This window comes from Camellia sinensis, chromosome 10, assembly GCF_055761805.1.
Source record: "Camellia sinensis isolate YWXY chromosome 10, ASM5576180v1, whole genome shotgun sequence".
In the NCBI taxonomy this organism is placed as follows: Eukaryota; Viridiplantae; Streptophyta; class Magnoliopsida; order Ericales; family Theaceae; genus Camellia; species Camellia sinensis.
Genome location: NC_138970.1, coordinates 131,190,424 through 131,208,739, shown reverse-complemented (window position 1 = coordinate 131,208,739; position 18,316 = coordinate 131,190,424). Strand labels below are relative to the sequence as shown.

The following is an 18,316-nucleotide window of genomic DNA, read 5'->3' as shown; positions in this document are numbered from 1 at the left end:
TAACTTGGAAAGTTGTACGCCTGTAGGGCATTTGCTTTTGTTGTTAACATGTAATACCTTTTGGTAATGGAACTCTGATGAATAGAAGAAAGTGGAACTTTTATATATCAATGCATGTCTATATTGATGGGTTTATTGTTATTATTTCGACGGCGTTACAACTTGGTATCAGAGCGTACCGGGTTCGAATACTTTGGGTACGTGGGAAGTGATTAGTATCACAATGGGTTTGTCTCGCTTGATAGAGACTTAGATGTAGTGTCATATGCTATGTATTTAAATTGATAACATGCTTATGTGTTTATATGGGTATGGGATTTAATTTCTAGGATGTTGATTGGATCCTTGGGTTTCTGGGAGTCTTGTTGGAAAGGCACTTGATCAATGCTGTTTCTAACCGAAACTCTAGTAACGCCTCGGGACTATCATTATCCGGAAATGAAATTCGTAAGTGCTTATGTGTTTATGTGCTTACGTGGAGTGAATTACAGTTGTCCATGCATTAGGACGCGAGTGTTTTAGCTTCGGCACATTTGTGAATGTGCTAATAGTCTTGGTTACCTTTATTAGGATGTTAGGACGAGGGCGTGGTAGACGTGGCAGGCATGGTAGGCAGGAGGTACCTCTACCGGATGACGTTCCGGCAGTGCAGGAGGGAGTTGGTCAGGCCAACGTGGCCGAGCCAACGGGTCAGCAGGCTATGGGTGCCTTGGCCCGAGAGATAGCAGGAGCTTTGGGTATTCTCAGAGCAGGGAATCAGGTAGTTGAGGCAAGGCCTTCTTTCTTGAAGAGGGAGTTCTTCCAGTCTAACCCGGACGAGTTTGTTGGGGATCCGAAGGAGCCACTTAAGGCTGACGAGTGGTTGGAACAGATAGAGAAGACGTTCGAGATGCTTGGCATCGAGGACGGAGCGTTGAAAGTGACCTTGGCATCCTTCCAACTGAAGGGAGATGCGGGTCAATGGTGGAAGTACGAGAAAGGCAGTGTTGGTGGTGCATGGGAGGCGTTTGTGAATGCTTTCCAGGAGAAGTTTTTATCTTCAGCTGCAAGGGAGAAGCTGAGGGAACAGTTTTGCCAGCTTAAACAGCAGGGCTTGTCAGTGGCCGAGTTTGAGGCTACTTTTACCAGTCTGTCCAGGTTTGCACCCGAACTGGTGGCGTCCGAGGAACGCCGTTGCTTTGAGTTTGAGCAGAAGTTGAGGCGAGGCCTTAAGTTGAGGGTTGGTGGATCCTTCATCCGAGAGTATAGACGTTTGGTGGATGCTGCAGCTCATATGGAGCTCATGATGCAGGAGGAGGATGAGGGGCAGAGAGGCTCCAAGAGGAGCCAAGATGGTCAGGGTGATGGTAGGAGACAGAGGGATCCTAACCCTCAGCAGTCTCAGGGTGGTTTGGCTAGGTCGACCTTTCCAGTGCTGAGTATAGGCTTCGGGAGAGGTAGTCAGGGGGATTTCACATGTTACAAGTGTGGCCAGCTGGGTCACAATGTTTCGGTTTGCCCACAGAAGGGAGGGGGTCAGCGAGCTGCTTCTTCATCAGCTAGACCACAGGGCCAGAGTCAGGGCAGGGGCCAGTCCTTGTCTTGCTATCAATGTGGTCAACCCGGGCACCTAAAGAGGTTTTGCCCGCAGTTGAGTGCCACTTCGGGAGCGTTTGGTTCTAGGCAGACGTAGAGTTTTCAACCAGCTCAGTCTGGGCAGGCCTCGAGGGCCAACCCGGGAGCTTCGTCATCCCAGTCTGTGCAGTAATCTTTTGCTCCTAGAGGTGAGCAGCTGGATCAGGGGCCTATAGGGCGCGTGTATGCTGTTACCGCGCAGGATCTAGTACCGGCTCCATCAGTAGTGAGAGGTACTTTTCTGTTTTGCAACTCGGTTACTAGTGTGTTGATTGACACGGGTGCATCCCATTCTTTTGTATCTTATGCATTTGCATCTGTTTTGGAATTGGAGTTGGCACAGTTAGCATCTCCTATTTGTGTGGTATCGCCTATTGGTGGTGAGTTGATCTTGAAACAAGGTGTTAGATGTTGTGATATAGAGGTCGCCGACCATAGGCTTCCTTTTCCTTTCGTTGTCATGCCTATGAAGGGTTTTGATGTTATCTTGGGTATGGACTGGCTATCGTCATACCGGGCTGTTATCGATTGCTACCGCCAGAGGGTCACGTTATGTACTTTGAGCGGGGAGTGGTTCCATTTCTTGGGAGACCGGGTTAGTAGTGTTTTGCCACCGGGGTATGATTCGCGAGGGCGGAGTGAGCTTAGTGGTCTACTTGCTAGCTTTGAGAGTGGTGAGTGTGGTGAGACCTAGCTTGTGTTGCCGAGGGTGGTTTGTGAGTATTCGGATGTTTTTCCCGAAGACCTTGTTAGTTTGCCACCTCACCGAGAGATAGAGTTCTCTATTGATCTAGTGTCCGGCACAGCGCCGATTTCTATGGCACCTTATCGTTTCGCCCCAGCCGAGTTGAGTGAGTTAAAGATGCAGCTCCAGGAATTGCTAGATAAGGGTTTTGTTCGCCCTAGTGTTTCGCCGTAGGGAGCACCGGCCCTCTTTGCTAAAAAGAAAGATGGTGCCTTGAGATTGTGTACAGACTACCGGAAGTTGAATCGAGCTACGGTGAAGAATAAGTACCCTATGCCCCATATAGATGATCTGTTTGACCAGTTGAAGGGTTCCCGTTGTTTCTCTAAGATAGATTTGAGATCGGGTTACCACCAGTTGAGGGTCAGGGAGGAGGATATTCCTAAGACGGCATTCCGTACACGGTATGGCCATTATGAGTTTTTGGTGATGCCATTCGGGCTTACCAATGCACCGGCAGTCTTTATGGACTTGATGAACCGGATCTTTCGGGAATTCTTGGTCCGATTTGTAGTCGTTTTCGTGGACGACATTCTTATCTATTCGCCTTCTGAGGAGGAGCACGAGGAACACTTGAGAGTGGTGCTTGAGTTGCTTAGAGCCCATAGGCTGTATGCCAAGTTTGGGAAGTGTGAGTTCTGGCTAAGGGAAGTCAAATTCTTAGGCCACGTGGTATCTGGGGAAGGGGTGTCCGTTGATGCATCCAAGGTTGAGGCAGTGCAAGATTGGGCACAGCCTAAGAGTGTGTTTGAGATCCGCAGTTTTCTGCGATTAGCTGGGTATTACCGTCGGTTTGTGAAGGATTTCTCCAGGCTAGCTTCGCCGTTGACTAGATTGATGCGGAAAGGGGTCAAGTTCGTATGGAGTGAGACTTGTGAAAAGTCGTTCCAAGAGTTGAAGGTTAGATTGACCACCGCTCCGGTTTTGATTATTCCAGAGAGAGGGTCGGGTTACGCGGTTTATTGTGATGCCTCACGAGAGGGTTTGGGTTGTGTGTTGATACAAGTGGGGAAAGTGGTAGCTTATGGCTCACGTCAGTTGAAAATTCACGAGAAGAATTACCCTACACACGACCTAGAGTTAGCGGCAGTGATCTTTGCCTTGAAGATTTGGAGGCACTACCTTTATGGTGAGAGGTTCGAGGTGTTCTCGGACCACAAGAGTTTGAAGTATCTGTTTACACAGAGAGACTTGAATTTGAGGCAGAGGAGATGGATGGAGTTCATTGAGGACTATGATTTTGAGTTGCACTATCATCCGGGAAAGGCCAATGTTGTGGCCGATGCCCTTAGTAGGAAATCCATTAGTGATATAGCTTGTATTGCCATCCGGGAATGGGAGATGTTGGGTGCACTTGGCGAGTTTGATTTGCATCTAGGCGAACCTGTTGAGGCTGCGGCCTTGTTTTCTGTTGCTGCGCAGCCTACACTTGTGACTAGAGTGTTAGAGACACAGAGAGGTGACCTTGAGGTAGAGTCCTTCCGAGAGAAGATCTCCAGTGGGAAAGTTGAGAAGGGTTTGACGGTGTATCCCGACCAGAGTGTGAGATATCGAGACCGTTTGTTTGTGCCGGAGTCTTGTCGAGAGGAAGTACTCCGAGAGTTCCATCATTCACGCCTTGCGGTGCATCCGGGAGGCACTAAGATGTATCGGGATTTGGGCCGCCAGTTTTGGTAGCGGGGTATGAAGAGAGATGTGGCAGTTTTCGTGTCTAAGTGCCTTACTTGTCAGCAAGTGAAGGCCGAGCATCAGAGGCCAGCAGGTTTGTTGCAACCCTTGCCTATTGCCGAGTGGAAGTGGGAGCATGTCACTATGGACTTCGTTGTAGGTCTTCCGAGGACTCAGCGGGGTAGTGATGCTATTTGGGTGGTTATAGACCGGTTGACTAAGCTGGCGCACTTCATTCCTATGCGCGTGAGAGATTCGGTAGACCATCTTGCCGACTTGTATATTCGGGACATAGTGAGATTGCACGGGGTCCCAGCGACGATCGTCTCAGATAGAGATCCTCGTTTTACTGCTAGGTTGTGGCAGAGTTTGCAGAGTGCCGTGGGCACCAAGTTGACCTTTAGTACGGCTTATCACCCTCAGACTGACGGGCAGTCCGAGCATACTATTCAGATCCTTGAGGATATGCTTCGAGGTTGTGTCCTTGATTTTAGTGGGACGTGGGAGAGGCACTTACCATTGGTGGAGTTTGCCTACAACAACAGTTTTCAGTCTAACATCGGTATGGCACCGTTTGAGGCCTTGTATGGCCGACCGTGTAGGTCTCCAGTTTGTTGGGCCGAGGTGGGTGATGCACCTTTGTTGGGTCCGGAGTTGGTTAGAGAGACGATGGAGAAAGTTGAGCTTATCTGTAGGAGGCTTGTTACAGCCCAGAGTCGCCAAAAGAGTTATGCCGACCGTAGGAGGAGGCCTTTGGCGTTCGAGGTAGGTGATCATGTCTTCTTGAAAATATCACCTAGGCGAGGTTTGATAAGATTTGGCAAGAGTGGGAAGTTATCCCCTCGGTTTATTAGTCCTTTTGAGATCCTTGAGAGGATTGGCGAGGTTGCCTATCGTTTAGCCTTACCGCCGCAGTTGTCCGGAGTGCATGACGTGTTTCATGTGAGTATGCTTCGGAAGTATGAGCCGGATCCGTCCCACGTGTTAGATTGGACCGATTTAGAGGTAGATGAGGATGCCTCGTATGAGGAGAGACCGGTACGGGTCTTGGATATGCGGGATCAAGTCCTGCATGGCAAGACCATCCCTTTAGTAAAGGTTTTATGGAAACATCACGGAGTGGAGGAAGCCACTTGGGAACGTGAGTTGGAGGTCCGCGAGAAATATCCGGACTTGTTTATTGATGAGTAATCTCGTATTTAAATTTTGTAGTGTGGTTGGACTTAAGGGCTTTATATATGTCTTGAGTTGTAAAACATTGGTAATGTTTTGGTTTAATGGGAGTATGTTGTAGAACTTACCTTGATATGGGAGTTGATTATGATATTGCATATGTTGGCTATGTTGTAGAATTGGAGTTGTATCATGTATATTGATTATGATATGAACTGTGAACCATGTATGTTGGAAATGGAAGAAAATTGCATGTTAATAATGCACTTGTAATATATGTTGTGAAATGCCTCTTGAAAAGAGATGGAATTGACCGGTAATGGGTCGAAATGCTTAATATTATGTCGTAATATTGTTGAGAATGGAGAAAACCTATTTTTGAAAAACTTGTATTTAATTTCGGGGACGACATTCTTTAAGGAGAGAGGTTATAGCGATCCCGATTGTCCCTTTACTGTTCTGTTGTATTCCGGACTCGGTTCCGTGAAGTTGGTAGTGGTATCTATCTTGTTGTCGTCCTTTAATTCCACTTGATTGAGTTTTAGGATGTTTTGAGCAGGGTTGTTACAGGTTGGTTAGGCCTTGGTTTCAATTCCTTGTTGTTCAGTTTTTAGGCGATCCGCTCGAGCGGGTCTTCTTGCGCTCGAGCGGAGATTGCACACCTCCAGTATTTCGTGTTCCTGCAAAACTTCTGCAGATGTGATTTTTACGCTCGAGCGGGTTTGTTTACGCTCGAGTGGTAGCGCTCGAGCGGGTTTGTTGGCGCTCGAGCGGGTAGTACCTTCTGGGTATAAGTTCTGGGAGGGGGAAATCTACGCTCAAGTGGACTGGTTTTCGCGCTCGAGCGGAAGTGCTTTATTCTTGTGTCTTGGAGCTCGAGCGGGCCTTATTGCGCTCGAGCGTGTCCAGATTTTTGTTCTTGGCGCTCGAGCGTTGTGTTCTCCGCTCAAGCGGGTCATACGTATATGAGTTATCCGCTGGGTGATTTTAAATCACTTTTTGCTTTTCTTTCTCTCTCCTACTTTTTCTAAAACCCATTTTTGAGAGCCTCTCTCTCTAGAAACTCCCTTCTCTCTAGGGTTTGATCTAGTTAGAGTGTCCTCATTCTCTTCGGCCTTTGTAAAAGTTGTGTTGATCGTCGAGGGCGTCGTTTTGATCCGAAAATCTTGGTCTTTAAAGCACTTTGGTTTTGGTCTCTTCTCCATCCGAGCTCTAACTTCGAGGTAGGGATATCCTACTCCTCTTTATGAGCTTTGTCTTTAAATTTTTGCATTTTGATATGTTGGGGGTTGTTGGGTAATTTTGAGAGAGTTTGGGCCTTTGTGTAATTTTACAAAAGTTGGGGTTTTTATTTATATAAAACCTAAATGCATGTTTGGAATGGAAAAGTGAAATTAATGTTGAAACATTAATGAAAATGGAACCTAAGGGTTGTAATGTTAATTATGGAAAATGCCCTAATTACATTGATTGATTAATTTGTATAATTAATTGTTGAAAATGAGGGATTGAATTGAGAATGTGGAAATTGGAAAGGGAAGGGGTTAAAGGGTGCAGTTGGATCATTTATCGCTCACCTAATTGAAATGTTGATTTAGTATCCATTTTGTGCATTTGTTTTCTGTTTAGAAATAATTGCTTTGGGCTATCGGTGGAGGATAGTCTTGATTGTTGTAGACAATGCATGATGATTAGGCAAACTAAAAGTAATCAATTGAATGTGTCATAAAGTATGACGATGGATAGAATACATTAATTTTATATATTGATTGATTGTGTATAGAACCCTTATGTTTATATGCATTGTGTGTAGAGGAGGAGATGGGAGATGTACTCCGCGGTTTAGGGGAAGATGGGGGACGTACCTCTAAACCGGATAGTGTTGGGAGGAGATGGGGGATGAACTCCGTAGATACAGCTCATATGCTTGTCTGGAGAAGTGAAGATACAGCTCATAGGCTTATCTTTGAGAAGTGTAGATACAGCTCATATGCTTGTCTAGTGAAGTGTAGATACAGCTCATATGCTTATCTGTTGATGCGTAATATGTTTATCTGTTGATGTGGATACCACTCATATGCTTATCTGTTGATGCGTAATATGTTTATCTGTTGATGTGTTGATATAGCTAATATGCTTATCTATTAAATAAAGATGGAGAATGAAAAGTGACATAGACTCGTATGTTATGAAATTGTGACGTGATATATGTGGATGTATCAGTGTTGGCCATCTATTAATTGCTAATCTTTTAGTCATTGTTCATAGTTGGTTTAGTATATCTCTGCTGGGCTGTGGCTCACCCTATATGGGAACATCATTTTCAGGTACAAGTAGCATGCCAATTCCAAGGACATAGCTTGGGAGGCTAGAGGCGGACACACTTTTGTTGTCTTATTTCTTGATGTATTACATGTAAATTCAAGCCAAGGGCTTAATATGTAATTGAGTTACCACTCTCTTTTGTAACCAAGTGTTAACTTGGAAAGTTGTACGCCCGTAGGGCATTTGCTTTTGTTGTTAACATGTAATACCTTTTGGTAATGGAACTCTGATGAATAGAAGAAAGTGGAACTTTTATATATCAATGCATGTCTATATTGATGGGTTTATTGTTATTATTTCGACGGCGTTACAAAACTAGTGTAAATTTTAGCACATAGATTTGATCATGTTTTAAAACTAAATAAAACCCACAAAAACTAGTTTAAAGCTCATTAAATGTGATCATGAAATTAAAAACACATGCCAGTAAATTTTTCCACAGTTGTGCGAAAAGAAGAAAAATCTAAGGCTCCGGTTGTTGCCCTTGTCATAATTATTGTATGGCAACATTACTATAAAAATAGTTAAGGATCACACTTTGCCTAATGAAAATATCTCACTTTTATTGGAAGTATAATAAAAAAATTAGATTGATATTTTAATCACACTTGATTTGATTAAGTGTGGTAATATTTATTTTTTTATGTCACTTTTCAATTAAATGTGATTGTATATATATATATATATATAATTTTTTTGCAATCACACAGCTAATTAACATGTGATTAAAAATCACTTAAAAAAAATTAAAAATATCTCACTTTTATTAAAATAAATTTTTAATCATACTTATTTTAATCACACATTTTAAATAAATAAGTATAATGTATATGTTTATACAAAACCACCCCAAGCTTATATATATTACAGAGTCTAAACCCTAACCCCTCACTTCCTCTCACTCTCTCTCTCTCTCTCTCTCTCTCTCTCTCTCTCTCTCTTATCTCTCCCGCCTCCTTGGTCGTCTCCTCTGGTGGCACCACCGGCGACACCACTGCCGCCGCCACCACCTCCTCCTCCTTCGCCGCCCTCTTTCTCTTCACCTATCTTCACTGATCTTCACCGGTCGTCTACTTCGTCTCCTCCACTCTCGCCGTCGGTTCCAAAACCCTAACCCTACAAAGGACTACCGCCGGACTCGTCAGAATGGCGATCTCGAACGGGCTGATTGCGATGAGAAAGATCAGGCAATCTTCTCTGATCAGAGCTCTGCACCTGCTTTAGCCTTGAGGTACACCCCACTCTCCTCTCATTCTCTACGCCTCTGTTTTTCACTTTCTTTATTTTCTTCACTTTCCTCTCAATGAATTCAAGATTCTGATTTCTTTTTTTGTTTATATTTTCCATTTTTTTCCCCTCAGAAATGAAAAGATGGGATCAATATACACCTCTCTTATCTCAAATCCAGGTTTAATTTTTTCCTTCTTGTTGATTTCAAATTCTACTGAAGATTTTTTGTTCTTTAATGTTCATTAGTTAACTGTGTCTGTGAAGCCCCAAACTGACATTGAAGGCCTCAACATTGCCGATGATGTCACTCAGGCGAGTCGGTCAATTCTTTTTTGCTGAAATTCACAAGAGTTGTCAAGTGGGTACTTGTTATTTCTTAGAGTTTTTATTTTGAACTAGCAAGTTTTTCAAATTGATGATGTGTTAATTTAAATTCTGTAGAGCTTCCTTAAAACTCTAAGAAGAATGAGAATAAGGTTTGAATGTAAAATAAGATGATGAAAATTTTGTGGAAGAACAATAAGAACTAATTGAGTATTAGGTTTGGGTGCTTTCAGAATAAGGTTTTCTGTTTAGGTTGGATATTAGCACAATGGGGAATATTCAATTTAATCTACAGCCATGGGTTCAAGGAAAATGTCCTGTCCAAACAACATGCTATTCCTGTACTAATATGAATATATTCCTTTACTTTTAAGACTTCTCAAAATCATCAATTTGAATTCTCGGCAATAGAGGCAGGAGAATGGGCAGGGCTAAAGCGTTGAGCTCAAGCTTATTTGGTTAGGAGCTTGATATTTAGGGGTGAAAGGTCTTTACTTTTGCTCTCTTTGCAAAGGCAGCCATCTCATTGTTTTTAGTTTTAAATAAATGAGAAACCATCAAGAGAAAATAAGAGCATCAGGTTAATACAACTGCCCAAACTTAGCTAAATTTAGCTGTGAAATTTTAGATGGAGACATTTTAATTTCAGTTCACAAAATTTTGATAATGGAAACACATCCAAAGTAACTGGTGGTAAAGCTTTGGGTGGCATTTCTTTTATCTGTATGTTGGTTTTTGAGTTATGAGATTTCAAATTCTTTGAGTGTTCACACTGGTTTGTTAATTGTCCAGAAATTAAGAAATTTGTTTGTGATTTTAAACTTGAATTTAGGGTTGGTTTGGGATGTTCTAAAAAAGTGTACTTCTTGACTTATTGGCTTCTATGGGTTGGGTTTGGGTTGGGTTTGATGTGATGTGTTAGAGAGGTGATGTGATTTAAATAAGATGATGTGACTTAAATAGAATAGTGACTTTTTGTATTATTTAGTAGATGCCAAACTTGGCCTTATTGTGATAAAGAAAGATCTATCTTGTGTGTGGGCAATGTCCCTTGCTTTGTTCAGCAATTTTTAAGGATAAATAATCTTTAATATACAATTGTTCTGCCTCACACTATCCCTGTGAGAGGCTAAAAGACAAAAAAAAGGGAGTGTGAATCATTTTACTACACAATATGGAACTCTTGTTGCGAACTGAATTACCTAAATCATTTTTCTTGTCTTTTGCTTCTTTATGCAATTGACATGATAAGCTGATGACAAATCAATTATTGTACAATCTGTAGCATAACCAAGGATATAGCGATCCCGGTATTCCCTGTTATTGTTTAACTGTAATCCAGACTTGGTTCCGTAGATTTGTTGTTGTCTTATCCTCTTTTCTATCCCTTACTCTTTATCTTAGAGTTTTGGGTTGTGTTGGACTTGTTGGGAATAAGTTGGTGATGTTTTAAAACTTAGAATCTTTGCCCAGTTTTTGGCCTCACCGCACGAGCGGGGGTTTCGGCGCTCGAGCGGGAAAATCATCTTCCCTGTACTTCCTCTGTAGTGTTGGACGCTCGAGCGTGAGGTTTGACGCTCGAGCGGGGACCTGTTCTGCAAAACTTCTGGATGGTGGTATCTGTCGCTCGAGCAGGGGTTTTGGCGTTCGAGCGGGAATCTGTGAGTGACGCTCGAGCGGGGAGTTCGACGCTCGAGCGGGTCGACCTGTATAACACACCGAGATTCAGCTTTTTGAATCACTTTTTGATTTCCTTTCTCTCTCTTACTTTTCCGAAAAAGCCATTGGAGAGCACCTCACTCTAAAACCTAACTTTTCTCTTAGGATTGATCTAGCTAGAGTGTTTTCCTCACCTTGGGCCTTTGTAAGAAGTGTGTTGATCATATGCTTATCTTTGAAAGTGTGATATAGTTTTTATACTTATCTGTTGATAGTGCTGTTGTTATTTCTATTAACTATCATTATAGAAATGTTATGTTCTGTGTTGGTTGTGGTATCACCGTGTGCATGATGGTTGTTGATAGTGTTATTTTGGAAAGAAATGGAAAATAAAACTTTTCCTAGTATTTGGGCCACCTAAGGGCGTTGTTGAGAAATTGATTTAATTCAAGGGTTTTGAGGAATTTCAAATGAATGATTTTTGGCAAATAAATGGTGGATGACTGTGTATTAGATAACACCGTGTTGGTGAAAAATGTATACAAAGTTTTTGAGTTTCGCATGGAAAATGCAAAGTTTATTTCGGAATGTCAGCATTGAAAATTTGGCTATCTTTGAGAAATGTCTCTTGAGCAAGAAAATGTTTTCTTATTATTTACTAAAAAAGTTGTTTGGGTCGTGTTGTTGCATAGTGACTTAGCTTGAAGCGCTGGTCAGATGTGAGTAAACTGTTTCAGTAGGGTTGATTTTGTTGTGGCTTTTATGCCTACAGTGTTGTCATTTGGAACGTGTTCCCTCGGCTAGTCTCTTCCTTGGTAAGAGTGGATTAAAGGTTTGTAGTGAGAGTAGTTTCTTTCCTAGTACTCAGATGTTGGTGTTGTGTGATCAGTTGGCCTTGTGTTTTGGCGTATCCTTAATTTCGAGGACGAAATTCTTTAAGGGGGGGAGGTTATAGCGATCCCGGTATTCCCTGTTATTGTTTAACTGTAATCCGAACTTGGTTCCGTAGATTTGTTGTTGTCTTATCCTCTTTTCTATCCCTTACTCTTTATCTTAGAGTTTTGGGTTGTGTTGGACTTGTTGGGAATAAGTTGGTGATGTTTTAAAACTTAGAATCTTTGCCCAGTTTTTGGCCTCTCCGCTCGAGCGGGGGTTTCGGCGCTCGAGCGGGAAAATCACCTTCCCTGTACTTCCTCTGTAGTGTTGGACGCTCGAGCGTGAGGTTTGACGCTCGAGCGGGGACCTGTTCTGCAAAACTTCTGGATGGTGGTATCCGCCGCTCGAGCGGGGGTTTTGGCGCTCGAGCGGGAATCTGTGAGTGACGCTCGAGCGGGGAGTTCGACGCTCGAGCGGGTTGACCTGTATAACACACCGAGATTCAGCTTTTTGAATCACTTTTTGATTTCCTTTCTCTCTCTTACTTTTCCGAAAAAGCCATTGGAGAGCACCTCACTCTAAAACCTAACTTCTCTCTTAGGATTGATCTAGCTAGAGTGTTTTCCTCACCTTGGGCCTTTGTAAGAAGTGTGTTGATCGTCGAGGGCTTCGTTGTGATCCAAGAAATTTGGGATTTGGAGCACTTTGATTTCGGGTCATCTTCTCCATTTGAGTTCTCCATTTGAGGTAGGGATTCTCCTTGTTCTTTTTCAATACTCCGTCTATAGATAGACATGTGGTAATTTTTGTATTGCATGAAAATTGTATCATGTTGGATTTGTTTGAAAATCATGAAATAAACCTAGGGTTGGTTGTGTGGAGAATGGTTTTGGCTTCATTGATTGTTGTCTTGGCTAATTAGAATATAAATTAGCATGTTGTAGTTAATAGAAGAAAAGCCCTAAATTATATTTTGGTTGGGTAAATTATAATGGGGGTTTGTTGACCATTGTGTGTGAATCTCTTTTGTCAAAATGAGTGTGGTAAGGGTGTTAATACCTAAAGGATTAACCATGGCTTTGGAGTTGATTTTATGGAAACAAGATTAGTGGAGTTGGTTTTGTGATAACAAAAAGGAAATGGAATCGTTTTTGTGAAAATGAGGGAAGTGTTTTCGAAATAAGTTTGAGAATTAGATTGTTTTATCTTGAGTGTTGAACACACATGTAGAAGTTGTATCTTTAACTATCATGTTAATATTGTTGTTGGGTTTATGATTCATGATATTTGAGTCTTTTAATAGATGTACTAACTATATGCATCTAGAGGTTTTGTCCTTGGTCATCGGTGGAGGATGACACGGTTGTGTAGAATTGTCGGGTTTGCATTTTGCCATTGATTAATTGAACATCGTATGTGATGAAGTGCTAGATACATTATATATATGTATATTTGCTCGGAAGGAGATGGTCATGTGTTCTTATGCTTTAACACATTGTTGGTGTCTTGATAGTTTATGTATATGCATTATACATGTTGGTTATGCCTTGATGTGCTGTGATTGTTGGTGTTGTGCCCCGCGCTGAGAATCAAAGGTATCATACCCTTCCAAGTAGCGCCTGGAGAACTGACCGCACTTAGAATCAAAGGTATCATACCCTTCCAGCTAGCGCCTGGAGAACTGACTGCGCTAATAATCGAAGGTACCATACCCCTCCAGCTAGCGCCTGGTAAACTGGCTTGTTGTTAATGTTGTTGAGTGGGGTGTATTGTTGGCTTACTACGCACATAGCTAGTAGAGTGAAATGGGATTGTTGTTGTTTCGTTGTAACTGAAAATATCATGGATTTGATTGGTTACAGTTCGGAGGACCGAGTTACTCCATTGGTTGATTGTATACATGTTGGTGGGTTGTAAATTTATATTTTTTTTACACAGATATGCATGTATAGTTATGATGGAAATGGAAACGAACCAAAATGTCATTTTTGTCTTTTGGAAAGTGTGGAGGAGAACGAATGTTTTTAAGATAAACATGTTTGAAAAGGTACATCTGAGTATGTATAGGAGATGGAAGAGGGTATCGGGCTTAGTGAGATTACTTCCTAAGTATTTGTTAATGTTATGAAAGATTGGGAATGGAGGTTAATGAAAGGAAAAAGGAAAGACAAACCACTTGTAGCGTTGAATGAAACGGTTGTTTTCGAGAAAAGTTCATATATATATATATTTTGTATAAACTGTCACATTACTATTCTAGTATGAGAATGAGTGTTCATGATCATAGCTATCTGTAAGTTGTTATTGTTGAGAATCATGTTGAGTTCCCTACTGGACTATATGTTCATCCCACGTTGTTGAATTTTTTTTCAGGTGTTAAGCAGGTTGAGCTGCAAGATTTGGTTCTACTTATTTACTGGCCACGGGGCCTCAGTTATGTTGGCGGAATGCCATTGTTGTAAAAGGGTTACACCCTTCTTCTTGTACCTTAAGTGATGTAAGCCCAAGGGCAATTTATTAAGTATGTTCATGTAATATTTACTTTGCATACGAATGAGAGTATTGTTAATCACTTCTACGGATTGAATGTATAAGTTTATTTCCGCATGTTATCCTTAAAATTGAATTAAGTTAATGAATTTGGTAATGACTTCGAGTAATAAAAAGTGGGGCGTGACAAAGGACCCATCATCCGAATTCTTCAGTGTGTCCAAGTTGAGGTTATATTGGAGTTGGCTGTTGTCATAATAATTCTAGACCAAGTATAAGGAAAGGTATATTACAAGGCAAATGCTTTTAAAACTGAACTGGCTAGGTCGATCGGTTGACCTGTTGATCGGTCTAGGTTCTGATTTGGATAAACCCTAACCCGTTTTAATTTGAAAATTGGCTTCTTTTTATTCAACCGGCAAAACCTATAGTTAAACTGGCTAACCGCATGAATTGGTGTCGGTTTAAGTAAACCGACCGAACCTAAGAGTTTCCAATGTACTTGGTTCTGGCATTGCAAAAATCACTATTATGGGTCTCGAACACAACACCTCATTTATGATTACTTGTTCACTTTACCACTAAATCACCATGGTTAACATATATTATTTATTATATCCATTTTATTTTCTTTCAAGCACAAGTATAATTAACTATTTAAAAAACAATATATCAATATAAAAGAAAAAAAAATGAATGTATCTTTATACATATGTTATTATTTAAGTAATTTTTAATATATTTGTAGGGTAATTATGATGCACGGTACAATTCTGGTGGAACCCGACGGTGTGGAGCCAGGGACCCTTGACCAGGTCCCTTTTTTGGTCTAACCAATGGTTTAGGTTTCAAAACATTTTTTAGGGTCACTCTATAGGATTGGGGCTGTGGATGAACTTGGGATCACTTATTGAAAGCTAAAATTTATTTTGACTAACCCAAATTTGTAAATATATTATAATTACCAAAGGGTCATTCCTGTCACATGGTCAGCTTATCTGAAGCAAATAGTGCCTTTTTTCTTTGTGGGTTGAAGTTCATTTTTCCTGTTTACATGCAAATATTGAGCTGTCTTGCTTTCAGCATTTCTTGCTTCTGTTAAAGTTACAAAAACAGTCTTTTCTTTTTTTCATTTATTCTAGTAGGAGATCGGGTGAAGTTGTTTACTGCATGTTTCTCTATTTGAACTGTTGTTTGATGTTTTTTCATTGCCTTGAACGTTAGTAATAAATTCATTTATCATGATATTTAATGCCTTCTCTTGATTGTTTGAACTATGTAGTTTTGTTTTGTTTTGTTTTGTTTTGTTTTCTTGGACAGAACTTTGTCATCTTTGGAGTTGCCTAGGGCTGTTGCTGTTGCAACTGCGCCATCTTCACCTATCTCAGATGGTGGGCCCCCCTCATATGAAAATCAAGAGAGGACTGAAGTAGGTACTTTTGATGGAACTGCCAGGCTTAAGTTCAGGATCCTGCTCAAGATATTTCAATTCAACTATTGGAGAAATTATCTCTTGTGACCACATTTGCTCGGGAAACAACTTCACAACTTTTCCGAGATAGTAATAGTGATGTTTTTGGTGCTAATGAGAGGAGGAACCATGACCAGACTCCCCATCCTTACCCTAGTATTGTTGCATCCAATGATGTGGAAGAGGTTCTAATGAAATTCCTATAGCCTCAGATCCCTTGGAGGTAACCTTGAATTTCTTTCACTTTTTTTTTTGGGGGGGTGTGTAAATATTTGTATTTCAGGGAAATTTATTGTGATTTACACTAGGTAATTCTTGACAATTTTTAGTTTTTTATCTTGTCATTTTTTTTTTTTGTTTTTGAAATGTTACTTGTGTTTTAGTATAAGCTGGAAAGAGTGCATTTACTAGATCACATATGTAAATGCTTAGTATCAGTAAATTTTTTGATCTTTGCTATTCTTTTGAGTTATGTCTGAGTTCAAATATTATGCTGTATATGCACTTCAGCTTCATAATCTACTGGCTGATGCTATTGGTTCGTATATGGCATATCTGTCCTTGTCATAAGCCTTTTGTTGTTTGTAGTCTTTGGATTATTATAGTGTTGTTGGTGACTTCACTGGCTGCCAGTTCAGTTGGTATTTTTGATAACCTAAGAGTTGAAATTACGATTTTCTTTATATTGTTATTTCAACTTTTTTTTTTTGGCCTCTTATTATTATTTTATTTTTATTATTATTATTTTTGGGATAAATCAAAGAAAGTGACTTGAAGGTTGGAATTACTTGTGATAAAGAGTCGGTGTGATGAGAAAAGATCCGATTTATCTTTTGTAAGACTAGAACAATCTCTAGAAATAGTTAGTTTATTCATATACTTCTAACAGTTTCTAAATTAACTTGTGTTTTCTTTTTTCAAGTCAAAAATTTCTTGGAGGCAAAATATGGTCAGAATTAAAAACTTAGTTTTTCAAGTTTTTTCAATTTTTAATTTATGCAAGCACAGTTAAAAACTTTTTATTTAATTCCTTTGTATATACTTTTGAATATATTTAATTTTCATTTATGAAATATATGATGTTATTTCATTCAATATGTGGTTGTGATTCAAATTATAGTATATAGTGTGTATTACATCTTTCAAATGCACATATAAAAATAATATTGATTATTTTTCAAATATGTTGAATCTTTTTTTATCACATGCATTAATTGTGATAAGAAATGCATATAACGGTATGATCTTATCTTATTATTAATCACAGGTTTTATTAGATATTAATCACTTAAAATCTGTGAACTAAAGGTTTATTATCACAAGTTTTATTAGTTATTAATCACACTTAAAAGATGTGATCTAAATGCTATTAATCACACTTAAAGATGTGATCTAAACATTTATTATCACAGATTTTATTAGTTATTATTCACATTTAAAAGATGTGATCTAAATGTTATTAATCACACTTAAAAGATGTGATCTAAATGTTATTAATCACATTTAAAACGTAGATCATTTTTAATCACACTCCCAAATATCACACTTTGACAAAACTTAAATAGTGATTAAATAACATACATCACATAAAAAAAGTGTGATCTATTTATGATTTTATAGTAGTGGCCGCCACCGTTGAAAGAGAAGAATGAGCTAAAAAAATGGTTGAAATTGTGTTTCATTGATCTAAAAATGGTGAGGAAGCGTAAATGATTCTTGAAAAATAATGATTATAGTACTTATTTTTTCATAATATATTTGACAAATATATATATATATATATAGGAAATTAAAATTACTTTCTGTTGACTACACAAGAGTACACTAGCAAGGGGCCTTCATTTTGTTCTTTTATTTTAATTGGAAGTTTACGGTGCAGGGATGGGAAGTCGCGGCCAATGAAAAGTCCCTTCAATACCCTAAGAAGGTATTCTGTCAGATTGTCTTCTCATCAGCGGACTATTCTGCGAACTAAATAATTGAGACACATGATAGGGCGCTTTGTTATAGCTTCAGCTAGGCGGATACGAAGGAAAGAAACTACCTAGCTAATAACTCCCAACTGGCTACATCTTTAGGAGAGAGGGCCCTTATCTCATGCCTAAGTCAGGAATGGAGGTACGATTAAGAATTTGAGCTACAAGCACGATTAAAGTCACTCTGCTTCTTCCCTATTCCTTCTCGCTACCTGGGAAAGAGATTCTATTAGTTAGGTTAGCTTGTTAACAACGTCGATAGGTTTAAGAATTCCTTAAGAGCTAAGAGGGAAGGTCCTCCGCTTAGAGTTATATAAAAGGAGGAGATTGCGGCTACCCTTACTCGATACCCTTTAACCCTCTTACTTATTAATTAATAGGGGAAAATGCGCTCACAAGGGAGGACATAGGCTGGTTCACGGTCAAGTGAACCGGGCCGCTTATTCGTATTTGTGATCAAGCTTTCTTTCCGCTCAGTCATAGATAGAAGATCGGTAGCTAGAAGGACAGTGGAGAATTCTTCAACCAAAAAGAAAAAGAGGGCTCTCTCAAGGTGTACCTATGAATCTAATCAACTATTTGCATGGAACCTTTACTTAGAAGGGGTTGTTGATCCTAGTTTTTTGAATGTAAGAAGTAGGTCTTCAATCCCCTCTACTAAGTAAGGGGTCTTCTTCTCTTCTGTCTGAATAAGGCAGTAGCGTGTAAGGCCCGCTTGCTGTCCCCTTCAAATAAGCTCTTTCGAAAGTGATCTACACAAAGCGA

General features: G+C 40.1%; 1 long non-coding RNA gene across 2 annotated transcripts; it reads left to right on the top strand.

The window, feature by feature from the left end:
• Positions 1-8,376: 8,376 nt before the first annotated feature.
• LOC114306888 (uncharacterized) lies at positions 8,377-17,590 on the top strand. Of its 2 annotated transcripts, XR_014342615.1 has the most exons (5): positions 8,379-8,756; positions 8,887-8,933; positions 9,020-9,113; positions 15,425-15,798; positions 17,455-17,590. It is a non-coding gene; the product is annotated as an uncharacterized LOC114306888 (long non-coding RNA). The 2 variants fall into 2 exon arrangements; XR_014342614.1 differs by lacking the exon at positions 17,455-17,590 and having other exon boundaries at positions 8,377-8,756; positions 15,425-16,145.
• The last annotated feature ends 726 nt before the right edge of the window (positions 17,591-18,316 follow it).